General features: G+C 36.4%; 1 protein-coding gene across 4 annotated transcripts in view; it reads right to left on the bottom strand.

Annotated features, from left to right (window-relative positions):
- BRWD3 (bromodomain and WD repeat domain containing 3) overlaps nt 1-14,541 on the bottom strand; it is a 156,853-nt gene that overhangs the window by 101,232 nt on the left and 41,080 nt on the right. The window lies entirely within an intron of this gene.

The following is a 14,541-nucleotide window of genomic DNA, read 5'->3' as shown; positions in this document are numbered from 1 at the left end:
TAGTTTGATCTAGATACCTGCTTTTTTACCTCTTTACTAGGAAAGCATCATTCATACTGCCCAGTCTTTAATATAATCCTATATAAATTTATCACTCAATTTCTACCCACTGTAGTACAGCCAAATTTTCGTCCATAGGTTTATAAATACATTTAACTTGCACTACTATGCCTCACCTTCACAATAGATATGTTTGTTTAGGACCAAATATAACCACTCATCACATTTTAAGCACTAATACTATTTCAAGTTTTGAATCTCTTTATGTTAAAATTTCTAGTTCACTCTGTTGCATTATATCCAATATTTAAAAATATCCTGTCTAACTTAAATGTTTTCTATTGTGAATTACTGGTTACTTTCTGCTTTATAGGTCTTTTCCTCATGTTATACCTGGAATACTTAATCACATCATTGGATAATTTTCTTACAGGTAACTTTACTAGTGTCACTAAAAAACAGTAACTTAAACTTATTTTGGCTTAATATACTGCACTTTCTCAACATCAGTTAGAAGTGGTAATGAAGAGTAAAAGGGAGAGAACACAGTAATCCCGTAAGAAGCCTCAAATTTTATAAAGAACATATTAAAGAAATTAATTAAAACTGAATAAAATTCACATAAATGTTCTCCTGAAATCTGTCATTTTATTCTATTAACATTTTAAATGCTATTTAGTTACATTGAGAAATGGATAATGATGGCCTTTGAAAAAAGAAACAAAATCCCATAATGCAAAGCAAATAATATTCTACTGTATTATTGGATATTAATGCACCATTTAATGTAATCAAGTTCTATTTGTTTCAAAATTACAATACAGAACACTGTATTTCAAATTAATAAAGTTAGAATCACACTGACTTTTTTCATCTAGTGTTCAATAATAGCTTGAACTTCCTCATGCTGTGACATCCTGAATTTTTTATAAGGATGTGCTTCTTTTCTTATGTTACTCTTTTCTTCACTTTCCTCTCCATTAAGTGGTCATCCATCATTTCATATGAAAAAAAATTATAAAGTATCAATAGCTGGTAAAATTCTACTGTTAGAAAAAAGTGTGCATATTTTAGAACATTTGTTGAGTATAGCACAACATGTACTATTTGTTATCTTGACTTCAAAGGTCAGTGCTAGACCTTCAAATATTAAATGATTAAAAAAAAGACCTAAAAAATATTAGAAGAAGCAATAACAAGGACAGCAAATCCAAATCAAGGACTTATTACAGGGTGGTTGTATCAAGAAAACTTTCATTAGTACATCAGCTTATTTCTACAATTGTTCAAGACAACACAGTCTGTTCTCCTAAATCCAGTCAGTAATATTAAAGCACCTAGATCAGTAAGCAGGAAGAAAGAGAAGGATCATTGCAATTGAAAATGCACAAATTCTGTGGGGGAAAAAGTAAACACAAAGTACATTTCCTTCTATTATCTCCATACATGAAAAATAGAATATTATTAGACCAAAAAAAAAAAAGATTAGGAAACCTCTGCTAAAACATGTTGAAACAATCATATAACAGCAGACAAAGACTACAAAGTAGCAAATAATCTTAAAATTGGGGAAATTAGTAATAAAGTATAAAATATTTATCTTATACTAAATTTAAGGTTTTGTATTTTACATACTTAATAAAAAATGTTGATTTAAAATGAACATTTCTTTAAAAATAAAATGAATATTTCTTTTAAATCTCATAGTAAACATGATTTCTTGAGAGGATACAGCTATCAATAGCAGAATCCAAACTTAAAATGCACTAGGGGATTGATGTCAGCATTGTAGCAGTTGAGTTTTTTCTTTTTTTTCTCTCCCCTTTGATGAAAAACTAATTGGACAATGATAGCTGAAAACACTGCAGTCATGGGAAAGGACATGCAAGTACATGAAGCTAATAGAAAACCCTATTACCACAATTTAAAAAGACCTTCTGTAAAACATATTATAATGAAAATTTCAGAAATCAATGATAAAGAAAGAATATTAAAGGCAGCAAAAGGAAAAAAAATAATCTACAAAGGAAATCCTATTAGGCTATCAGCAGATTTCTCAGAGAGACTCTATAGGTCAGGAGAGTGTGGAATGATACATTCAAATTATTGAAAAACAAACATTGCCAGCCAAGAATACTTTACCCAGCAACGTTATCCTTCAAAAGTGAAGGAGAAATAAAGGATTTCTAAGGCAAACAAAAGCTGAGGGAGTTCAACACCAGTATACTTGCTTTGAAAAGATATGCTATAAGGAGTTCTTCAAGTTGAGGAAAAAAAAAAAACACTAAAAAGCAAGATGATAACATATGAAACACTCTGGTAAAGGTTAAAAATGGACAGAGTTAGAAAACTATAATTCCATATTAGAATGGTATGTTAACTCCTTAACTTTAGTATACAGCTTAAAGGAAAAGACTATTAAAAAAGACGCTTGTTCCTTAGAAGATCATATGACAGGACACAAAACAAGTCCTAGCAAATTTAAGAAGACTAAAATCATTTTGACTATCTTTTCTGACCATAATGGTATGAAACTACAAATCAACAAAAAGAGCAAAACTGGAAAGTTTACAAACATGTGAAAACTAAACAACACACTTCTGAACAAGCAATTGTAAAAGGAAAAAACCAAAAGGAAATAGAAAACTATATGTAAATAAATGAAAATGGAAACATATCAAACCCAATGAGATGCTGCAGAATGTATCAAAAAATTAGAACAATTGGGAATAGACAACATCACTTCAAGAAACTAGAAAGAACAAAGTAAAACCCAATAGCAGAAGGACAGAAATAAGAGATCAGAGGGAAAATAAGTGAAACAGACAAGAAAAACAGTAGAAAGGTCCAACAAAACTAAGAGCTGGTTCTTTAAAAAGATAAACAAAATTGACAACTGTAGCTAGACTAAGAAAAAAAAGAGAAGACTCAAATAATACTGCAGAAATATTTGGTTGGCCAAGAAGTTCCTTCGATTTTGGATTAGAAATATTTGGTTGGCCAAGAAGTTCCTTCAATTTTGGATTAAAGACACATTTTTTTCATTTTCACTGAGAACTTTATTGCACAGTGTATCACTATTTTGTTCCACTACCTTCTGCCATTTTTCAGGCAACTTTATAATTCCATCTTTACGAAACTTTTTATTTTTAAGCAAAGAACTATTCCAGGTGCCTTTTAACAGTCTTCCAAGGAACTGAAATTTTTTCCATTAAGAGAATTTTGTCAAGATCGAAATAAATGGAAATCCAAAGGTTCAGTGTCTGATCAATATGGCAGATCAGTGAGAATTTCTCAGCCAAGCCATAACAGTTTTTGCCTGGTCATCAAAGAAACATGTGGTCTTGCATTAGCCTGGTGAAAAATTATGCATTTTCTGCTAATTCCAGATGCTTTTCATCAAGTGCTGCTTTCCATGGTCTAAATGGGAGCAGTACTTGTGGGAGTTAATATTTGGTTTTCCAGAAGGTTCTCATGATAGAGGACTCCCTTCCAATCCCACTATATGCACATCATTTTCTTTGGGTAAGACCAGCCTTTGGTCTGGTTGGTGGTAGCTTATTTCATTAGCCCCACACTCTCTTCCATTCTACATTATTATACAGTATCCACTTTTCATCATCTATCACAATTTGTTCTAAAAAACAGAACATTTCTGTTATGTTTCAGAAGAGAATAACATGCGGAAATATGGTCAAGAAAGTTTTTACACTGAATTTATGTGGAACACAAACATCAAAATGATTAATTTACCAAGCAGGTGTAAATGATTTTCAACACTTGATTTGGATATTCTGAGTATGTCAACTATCTCCTATGTGGTATAACACTGACTTCTCAATTAACGTCCCAATTTGATCATTATTACTTTTGACTCGTCTCTGCAACCATGGAACATCATGCAGTGCGAAAAAAATCCAGGACAAAACTTCACAAATCACTTTTGACACATTTGATCAGTCACAGCACCTTCTCAATATACTGAAGAAATCTTTTTTTGTATGTTTAAGTTGCATTTTTACCTTTCTTGAAATAATAAAGCATCATATGTCAAAATGTTGCTTTTCATCTTCAATATTAAAATATTAAAATATCTTCAATATTAAAATGGCTACACAAAAATTCACCAACTTTTAGTAAGTTTTTTTCTTAATGCACGCTGATATGATAGCGTCATTATACACAATACAACCTAAGAAAACTATTTCAAACCAAGTTAAAGACAACTAAGAACCATCTCTCGGGAAAAAAAAATGATAGATCTTTTTGGCCAACCCAACACAGAGGTTCGTAAGAGACTACAATGAACAATTACATGCCAACACTTAGATAACCTAGAAGAAATGGATAAATTTCTAAAAACGCATAACCTACCAACAATGAAGCAGGAATAAACAGAAAATCTGAACAGATCAATAACGAGTAAACAGACTGAATCAGCAATCAAATAGCTCTCAAAACAGAAAACCCTAGAACAGATGATTTCACAGGCCAGTTCCACCAAAACTTTCAAGAAGAATTAATGCCATTCCTTCTCAAACTCTTTCAAATTGTAGAGAAGTGAACACTTCCAAATTCATTCTACAAGGCCAGGATTACTCTGATACTACAGTCAGATAATGACATTATAGGAAAACTGAAGATGGATATCTTAATGAACACAGATGCAAAAAATTCTCAACAAAATATCAGCAAACCTAATTCAAGAAAACATTAATAGATCAAGTGGAATTTATCCCTAGGATACAAGGATGGTCCAGCATATGCAAATCAATAGATATAATGTAAAACAATAATAGAATGAAATATAAATATCACATAATCATCTCAAAAGATGAAGAAAAAGCATTTGAAAAATCCAACATCCTTTCATGGTAAAAATTTTCAATACATTGGATATAGAAACAGCATGCCAACATAATAAAGGCCATATGCAACAAATCCACAGTTAACATCACATTCAATGGAAAATATCAAAAATTTTTCCCGCTAAGACTAGGAGCAAGACAAGGATGCCTACTCTCACTACTTTTATTCAGGTTAGTACTGAAGTCCTAGACAGAGTAATTACCTAAGAAAAAGAAATAAAAGACATCCAAATGGGAAAGAAAGAAGTATAACAGTTGCTATTAGCAGATAATAGGATTTTTCTTTTTTTTGAGATGATATGATTTTATACATGTTAGAATAAATCAACACATTCAGTAAAGTTTCAGGATGCAAAATCAACATAAAGATAAAAGTTTCACTTCTAAACACAAAAATTAATGAAACATCTGTAAACAAGCTTATTCCATTCACAACAGCATCAAAACCAACAAAATAGGAATAAATTTAACCAATAATGTAAAAGATCTATGCAAAAAAAAAAAAAATACCATAAGACTTCTTTGAAAAAAATTGAAGAACAAATGGAAAGAAATCCCATGTTCATGGATGGAAAGATTGTTAAAGTGTCCATGCCACCAAAAGCTACCTATAGATTCAATGTAACCACTAATGGCATAGTTCAAAGATATAGAAAAGACAATCCTAAAATTTGTACAGGAACCACAAAAACACAAGAATAACCAAAGCAAGCCTGAGAAAGAACAAAGCCAGATGCACCATACTTTCTGATTTCAAACTATACTACTAAGATATAGTAAAACAGTATAGCACTGGTATAAACACACACCCACATACAAATGGAACATACTGAGAATCCAGAAATAAGTCTCTCTGTGATAGCTTATGGAGAATGATGTTGGATTTATGACCTCCAAAGAAGATTTAGCTTTGGGATCAGGGACCAGGCTTGATTACGCAGAGCTTTCGTGTGGCAGAATTTCTATTACAGTGAAAAAGGACAGAGAAAGCTTCTGACATAGACATCAGAAGGAGGATGGAGAGTGCCCCACTTGCTAGTCTTATCAAGGCCTTATATACTTTTACCAGACCCACTCCCACAACATAGATCTTGAGTGAACAAGATTAGAACTAACAATAGAAAGGTCTTACCAGACCCAGTCCCAAAACATTTCTTAAGAAAATAAGATTAGAGAGGCAGTCCTAAGATTGCAGAGGAATAGGACACGGAGACCATTTTCTCCCCCACAAATTCATCAAAAGAACATTTGAACCTTGAGTAAATTCCACAAAACAACTTCTGAATGCTGGCAGAGAACATGAGGCACCCAGAAAAGCAGCCCATTGTCTTCAAATGGAGGTAGGAAAAAATAGAAAAGACAAAAAGAGAGACAAAAGAGGTAGGGACGGAGCTCCATCCAGGAAGGGAGTCTCAAAAAGAGAGAAGTTTCCAAACACCAGGAAACACTCTGACTGCCAAGGCTGTGGCGAGCCTTAGAACCACAGAGGACAACATAACTGGGAAGAAAAATAAATAAATAATTAAAACCCACGAGATTACATGCCCAAGGGTAACACCTCCAGTGGACAAGCAGCACAGATGCCTGTATCCTCCACTAGCAAGCGGGGGCTGGGCAGGGAGGCTCGGGCTGCATCGCTTATAGTAAGGACTGGGCCCAAATGCCCCGAGGGCAATCTGAGGGAACTAACTTCGGCTAGCAAATCAGACTGTGGAATAATTACCATGGGAAAAGCCCTAACCTAAGACACCACCAGGCCTGCTCACAGAACAAAGGACTGAGCAGAGCTAGCTGGCTGCAGACAATCCCCCTCTGGTGACAGGCAGCCAGAGCTGGAAGGGGGCAATTGTGGCCCCAGAGAGGCATTATTTACCAAACTGCAAGCAGGCTTCCCTGCTAACTAAGACTTCCTGGGATTCTGGATGGTCAATAACCGCCTGAGAAGGTGCGCCGGTTGTACACCGAGAAAACAGCGGCAGGGACAGGTGAGGCGATAAGTCGCAGGAACCGCGCTCACCAACACCTCATCACCTGAACTGCTCAGACCTGGGAAGGGCACAAAATGCAGGATCAACCAAGTCTGCGCCTCTGAGGACTACCCAAGTACCTGAACCTGAGCAGCTTAGACCTGGAAAATGCATACAACACAGGGCCGGTCTCAGACAGTTCCTGGCAGAGCAACCAAGAGCCTAAGCAGTGTAGACAGGGAAAGCACACACACCATGAGCGGGGTCAAACCCAATGTGGCCGAGATACTGCCAGCACGTGCCAGTGTTATTTGTTTGCAGGGTCCCTCCCTCACCACAGCACAACTGAACAAGCGAGGCTAAAAAAGTGTCCACCACTGCCCCCTTGTGGCAGGGCAGATATTAGACACTGAGTTCAGTTCAGTCGCTCAGTTGTGTCCGACTTTTTGTGACCCCATGAACTGCAGCACGCCAGTCCTCCCTGTCCATCACCAATTCCCGGAGTTCACTCAGACTCACGTCCGTCAAGTCGGTGATGCCATCCAGCAATCTCAACCTCTGTCATCCCCTTTTCCTCCTGCCCCCAATCTCTCCCAGTATCAGAGTCTTTTCCAATGAGTCAACTCTTCGCATGAGGTGGCCAAAGTACTGGAGTTTCAGCTTTAGCATCATTCTTTCCAAAGAACACCCAGGGCTTATCTCCTTTAGAATGGAAGAGACCAGCAAACAGAAGAAGCTAAAACAGAGGGATCCACCTTGGAAGTGACAGGTGTAATAGATTAAAACTCTTTGTTACTACTGACTACATAGGAAGGGGCCTATAGATCTTGAGAAATATAAGCTTAACAAGGAATTATCCGAAAATGAACTGACCCCACAATGCCCACAACAACACCAGAGAAAGTCCTAGATATATTTTTACTATTTTTACTTTCTTTTTTTTCAATTTTTTAAAATTTTTAAGTCCTCTATTACTCCTTTATTTTTCATTTTCATAACCTACAGTTACTTTGCAAAAAAAAAGATACCCTAGTTTTTAAATCAAACTTATATATATATATATATTTATATAATAATTTTTGTGACTTTTTCTTTAATATTGTATTTTTGAAAATCCAAATTCTACTTTAGATTTTTAATCTTTGCTTTTTGGCTTTTGTTATCAATTTTGTACCATTAAAAACCCAATCTTCAGTACCCATTTTTACGTGGGAGCAAGATTACTGGCTGAACTGCTCTCTCCCTCTTTGGACTCTCCTTTGTCTACACCAGGTCGCCTCTATCTCCTCCCTCCCCCTTCTCTTCTCTATCCAACTCTGTGAATCTCTTTGTGTGTTCTGGATGGTGGAGAACACTTAGGGAACTGATTACTGGCTGGATCTGTCTCTCTCCTTTGGATTCCATCCTTTATCCTCCTGGCCACCTCTGTCTCCTTCCTCCCTCTTCTCTTCTCTGTATACCTCCATGAACATCTTTAAGTGGTCCAGACTGTGGAGTGCACATAAGGAAGAGATTACTGGCTAGCTTGCTCTCTCCTCTTTTGATTCCACCTCTTCTCATTCGGGTCACCTCTAACTCCCTCCTCCCTCATCTCTTCTCCATGTAACTCTGTGAACCTCTCCAGGTATCCCTCACTATGTAGAAACCTTTCATCATTAACCTGGATGTTTTATCATCAGTGCTATATAGATGGAGAAGTCTTGAGCCTACTGTAAAAATAAGACTGAAAACCAGAAGCAGGAGGCTTAAGTCCTAATCCTGAGAACACCAGAGAACTCCTGACTCCAGGGAACATTAATCAACAGAAGCTCATCAAACGCCTCCATACCTACACTGAAACCAAGCACCACCCAAGGGCCGACAAGTTCCAGAACAAGATATACCACACAAATTCTCCAGCAACACAGGAACACAGCCCTGAGCTTCAATATAAAGGCTGCCCAAAGTCACTCCAAAACCAATGACATTTCATAACTCATTACTGGACACTTCATTGCACTCCAGAGAGAAGAAATCCAGCTCCACCCACCAGAACACCAACACAAGCTTCCCTAAGCAAGAAACCTTGACAAGCCACCAGTACAACCCCACCGACAGTGAGGAAACTCCACAATGAAGGGAACTCCACAATCTGCCAGAATACAGAAAGACCACCCCAAACACAGCAATATAAACAAGATGAAGAGACAGAGGAATACTCAGCAGGTAAAGGAACAGGATAAATGCCCACCAAACCAAACAAAAGAGGAAGAGATAGGGAATCTACCTGATAAAGAATTCCGAATAATGATAGTGAAAATGATCCAAAATCTTGAAAACAAAATGGAATCACAGATAAATAGCCTGGAGACAAGGATTGAGAAGATGCAAGAAAGGTTTAACAAAGACCTAGAAGAAATAAAAAAGAGTCAATATGTAATGAATAATGCAATGAATGAGATCCAAAACACTCTGGAGGCAACAAATAGTAGAATAACAGAGGCAGAAGATAGGATTACTGAGGTAGAACATAGAATGGTAGAAATAAATGAATCAGAGAGGAAAAAAGAAAACCGAATAAAAAGAAATGAAGACAATCTCAGAGACCTCTGGGACAATGTTAAACGCCCCAACATTCGAATCATAGGAGTCCCAGAAGAAGAAAAAAGGAAAGGCCATGAGAAAATACTTGAGGAGAGAATAGTTGAAAACTTCCCTAAAATGGGGAAGGAATGATCACCCAAGTCCAAGAAACCCAGAGAGTCCCAAACAGGATAAACCCAAGGTGAAACACCCAAGACACATATTAATCAAATTAACAAAGATCAAACACAAAGAACAAATATTAAAAGCAGCAAGGGAAAAACAACAAACAACACACAAGGGGATTCCCATAAGGATAACAGCTGATCTTTCAATAGAAACTCTTCAGGCCAGGAGGGAATGGCAGGACATACTTAAAGTGATGAAAGAAAATAACCTACAGCCCAGATTACTGTACCCAGTAAGGATCTCATTCAAATATGAAGGAGAAATCAAAAGCTTTCCAGACCAGCAAAAGCTGAGCGAATTCAGCACCAACAAACCAGCTCTCCAACAAATGCTAAAGGATCTTCTCTAGACAGTAAACAAAAAAAGGATGTATAAATTTGAACCCAAAACAACAAAGTAAATGGCAATGGGATCATACTCATCAATAATTACCTTAAAAGTAAATGGGTTGAATGCCCCAACCAAAAGACAAACACATGCTGATTGGATACAAAAACAAGACCCCTATATATGTTGTCTACAAGAGACCCACCTCAAAACAGGGGACACATACAGACTGAAAGTGAAGGGCTGGAAAAAGTTATTCCACGCAAATAGAGACCAAAAGAAAGCAGGAGTAGCAATGTTCATATCAGATAAAATAGACTTTAAAACACAGGCTGTGAAAAGAGACAAAGAAGGACACTACATAATGATCAAAGGATCAATCCAAGAAGAAGAGATAACAATTATAAATATATATGCACCCAACATAGGACCACCACAATGCATAAGACAAATGCTAACAAGTATGCAAGGGGAAATTAACAATAACACAATAATAGTGGGAGATTTTAATACCCCACTCACATCTATGGATAGATCAACTAAACAGAAAATTAGCAAGGAAACACAAATTTTAAATGATACAACAGACTAGTTAGACCTAATTGATATCTATAGGACATTTCACCCCAAAACAATGAATTTCACCTTTCTCTCAAGCACACATGGAACCTTTTCCAGGATAGATCACATCCTGGGCCATAAATCTAGCCTTGGTAAATTAAAAAAAAAAAAAAAAACTGAAATCATTCCAAGCATCTTTTCTGACCATGATGCAGTAAGATTAGATCTCAATTACAGGAGAAAAACTATTAAAAATTCCAATATATGGAAGCTGAACAACATGCTGCTGAATGACCAACAAATCACAGAAGAAATCAAAAAAGAAATCAAAATATGCATAGAAATGATTGAAAATGAAAACATAACAACCCAAAACCTGTGAGACACTGTTAAAGCAGTTCTAAGGGGAAGGTTCATAGCAATACAGGCATACCTCAAGAAACAAGAAAAACGTCAAATAAGTAACCTAACACTACACCTAAAGCAATTAGAAGTGAAGAACCCCAGGGTTAGTAGAAGGAAACAAGTCTTAAGAATTATGGCATGAATAAATGCAAAAGAAACAAAAGAAATCATAGCAAAAATCAACAAAGCCAAAAGTTGGTTCTTTGAGAGGATAAATAAAATAGACAAACCATTAGCCAGACTCAAGAAACAAAAGGAGAAAAACCAAATCAATAAAATTAGAAATGAAAATGGAGAGATCACAACAGACAATAGAGAAATACAAAAGATCATAAGAGACTACTATCAGCAATTATATGCCAATAAAATGGAAAATTTGGAAGAAATGGACAAATTCTTAGAAAAGTACAACTTGTCAAAACTGGACCAGGAAGAAATAGAAAATTTTAACAGACCCATCACAAGCACAAAAATTGAAACTGTAATCAGAAATCTTCCAGCAAACAAAAGCCCAGGGACAGACAGCTTCACAGCTGAATTCGACCAAAAATTTAGAGAGGAGCTAACACCTATCCCACTCAAATTCTCCCAGAAAATTGCAGAGGAAGGTAAACTTCCAAACTCATTCTATGAGGCCACCATCACCCTAATACCATAGATGCAAAAATCCTTAACAAAATTCTAGCAATCAGAATCCAACAACAAATTAAAAAGATCATAAACCATGACCAAGTGGGCTTTATCCCAGGGATGCAAGGATTCTTAAATATCTGCAAACCAATCAATGTAATACACAACATTAACAGATTGAAAAATAAAAGCCATATGATTATCTCAATAGATGCAGAGAAAGCCTTTAACAAAATTCAACATCCACTTATGATAAAAGCAGAAAGCAGGAATAGAAGGAACGTACCTCAACATAATAAAAGCTATATATGACAAACCCACAGCAAACATTATCCTCAATGGGGAAAAATTGAAAGCATTTCCCCTAACGTCAGGAACAAGACAAGGGTGCCCACTTTCACCACTACTATTCAACATAGTTTTGGAAGTTTTGGCCACAGCAATCAGAACAGATAAAGAAATAAAAGGAATCCAAACTGGAAAAGAAGAAGTAAAACTCTCATTGTTTGCAGATGACATGATCCTCTACATAGAAAACCCTAAAGACTCCACCTGAAAATTACTAGGGCTAATCAATGAATATAGTAAAGTTGCAGGATATAAAATCAACACACAGAAATCCCTTGCATTCCTATACACTAATAATGAGAAAATAGAAAGAGAATTAAGGAAACAATTCCATTCACCACTGCAATGAAAAGAATAAAATACTTAGGAATATATCTACCTAAAGAAACTAAAGACTTATATATAGAAAAGTATAAAACACTGGTGAAAGAAATCAGAGAGGACACTAATAGATGGAGAAATATACTGTGTTCCTGGATCGGAAGAATCAATATAGTGAAAAAGAGTATACTACCCAAAGCAATCTATAGATTCAGTGCAATCCCTATCAAACTACCAATGGTATTTTTCACAGAGCTAGAACAAATAATTTCACAATTTGTATGGAAATACAAAAAACTCGACTAGCCAAAGCTATCTTGAGAAAGAAGAATAGAACTGGAGGAATCAACTTGCCTGACTTCAGGCTCTACTACAAAGCCACAGTCATTAAGACAGTATGGTACTGGCACAAAACAGAAATATAGATCAGTGGAACAAAAGAGAAAGACCAGAGATAAACCCATGTACCTATGGACACCTTATCTTTGACAAAGTAGGCAAGAATATACAATGGAGAAAAGACAATCTCTTTAGTAAGTGGTGCTGGGAAAACTGGTCAACCACTTGTAAAAGAATGAAACTAGAACACTTTCTAACACCAAACACAAAAATAAACTAAAAATGGATTAAAGATCTAAACCTAAGACCAGAAACTATAAAACTCCTAGAGGAGAACATAGGCAAAACACTCTCCAACATACACCACAGCAGGATCCTCTATGACCCACCTCCCAGAACATTGGAAATAAAAGCAAAAATAAACAAATGGGACTGAATTAAACTTAAAAGCTTCTGGACAATAAAGGAAACTCTAAGCAAGGTGAAAAGACAGCCTACAGAATGGGAGAAAATAATAGCAAATTAAGCAACTGACAAACAACCAATCTCAAAAATATACAAGCAACTCCTGCAGCTCAATTCCAGAAAAACAAACGACCCAGTCAAAAAACAGGCCAAAGAACTAAACAGACATTTCTCCAAAGAAGACATACAGATGGCTAACAAACACATGAAAAGATGCTCAACATCACTCATTATCAGAGAAATGCAAATCAAAACCACTATGAGGTACCATCTCACACCAGTCAGAATGGCTGCGATCCAAAAGTCTACAAGCAATAAATGCTGGAGAGGGTGTGGAGAAAAGGGAACCCTCTTACACTGTTGGTGGGAATGCAAACTAGTACAGCCACTGTGGAGAACAGTGTGGAGATTCCTTAAAAAACTGGAAATAGAACTGCCTAATGACCCAGCAATCCCACTGCTGGGCATACACACTGAGGAAACCAGAATTGAAAGAGACACATGTACCCCAATGTTCATTGCAGCACTGTTTATAATAGCCAGGACATGGAAGCAACCTAGATGTCCATCAGCAAACAAATGGATAAGAAAGCTGTGGTACATATACACAATGGAGTATTACTCAGCCATTAAAAAGAATACATTTGAATCAGTTCTAATGAGATGGATGAAACTGGAGCCTATTATACAGTGAAGTAAGCCAGAAAGTGAAAGAAAAAAAAGTGAAAGTGTAGTCGTTCATTTGTGTCCAAGTCCTTGTGACCCCATGGACTGTAGCCTACCAGGGTTCTCCCTCCATGGGATTCTCCAGGCAAGAGTACTGCAGTGGGTTGCCATTTTCCTTCTCCAGGGGATCTTCCCGACCCAGGGATCAAACCCAGGTCTCCTGTAATCCAGGCGGATGCTTTAACCTCTAAGCCACCAGGGAAGCCCGAAAGAAAAACACCAATACAGTATACTAATGCGTATATATGGAATTTAGAAAGATGGTAATGATAACCCTGTATGCGAGACAGCAAAAGAGACACAGATGTATAAAACAGTGTTTTGGAGTCTGTGGGAGAGGGCGAGGATGGGATGATTTGGGAGAATGGCATTGAAACATGTATAATATCATATATGAAACGAATCACCAGTCCAGGTTCGATGCATGATACAGGATGCTCGGGGCTGGTGCACTGGAATGACCCAGAGGGATGGTATGGGGAGGGAGGTGGGAGGGGGGTTCAGGATGGGGAACATGTGTACATACATGGTGGATTCATGTTGATGTATGGCAAAACCAATACAATATTATAAAGTAATTAGCCTCCAATTAAAATAAATTTATATTAAAAAAAAGAAAATAAGATTAGTCAGATGGTTCTTGTTAAGGAGAAACATGTCCTTTAGCAAGATATACTGTTGTTATATAATCAGTAATACAGAGCTTAAGGAAAAACATACCCTTGAGAAAAATGTATTGTTTTCTTGTATAATCATTAGCTCTTGGCTTAAAAAAAGTTAGTCTTAAAAATTGTTGCCATAACAACTCAAGAGTTTAAGAAAAAAATGTCTTA

Source organism: Bos taurus, chromosome X (assembly GCF_002263795.3).
Source record: "Bos taurus isolate L1 Dominette 01449 registration number 42190680 breed Hereford chromosome X, ARS-UCD2.0, whole genome shotgun sequence".
NCBI lineage: Eukaryota > Metazoa > Chordata > Mammalia > Artiodactyla > Bovidae > Bos > Bos taurus.
The sequence above is the reverse complement of the archived record's forward strand: the minus strand, read 5'-3'. Positions and strand labels throughout refer to the sequence as shown.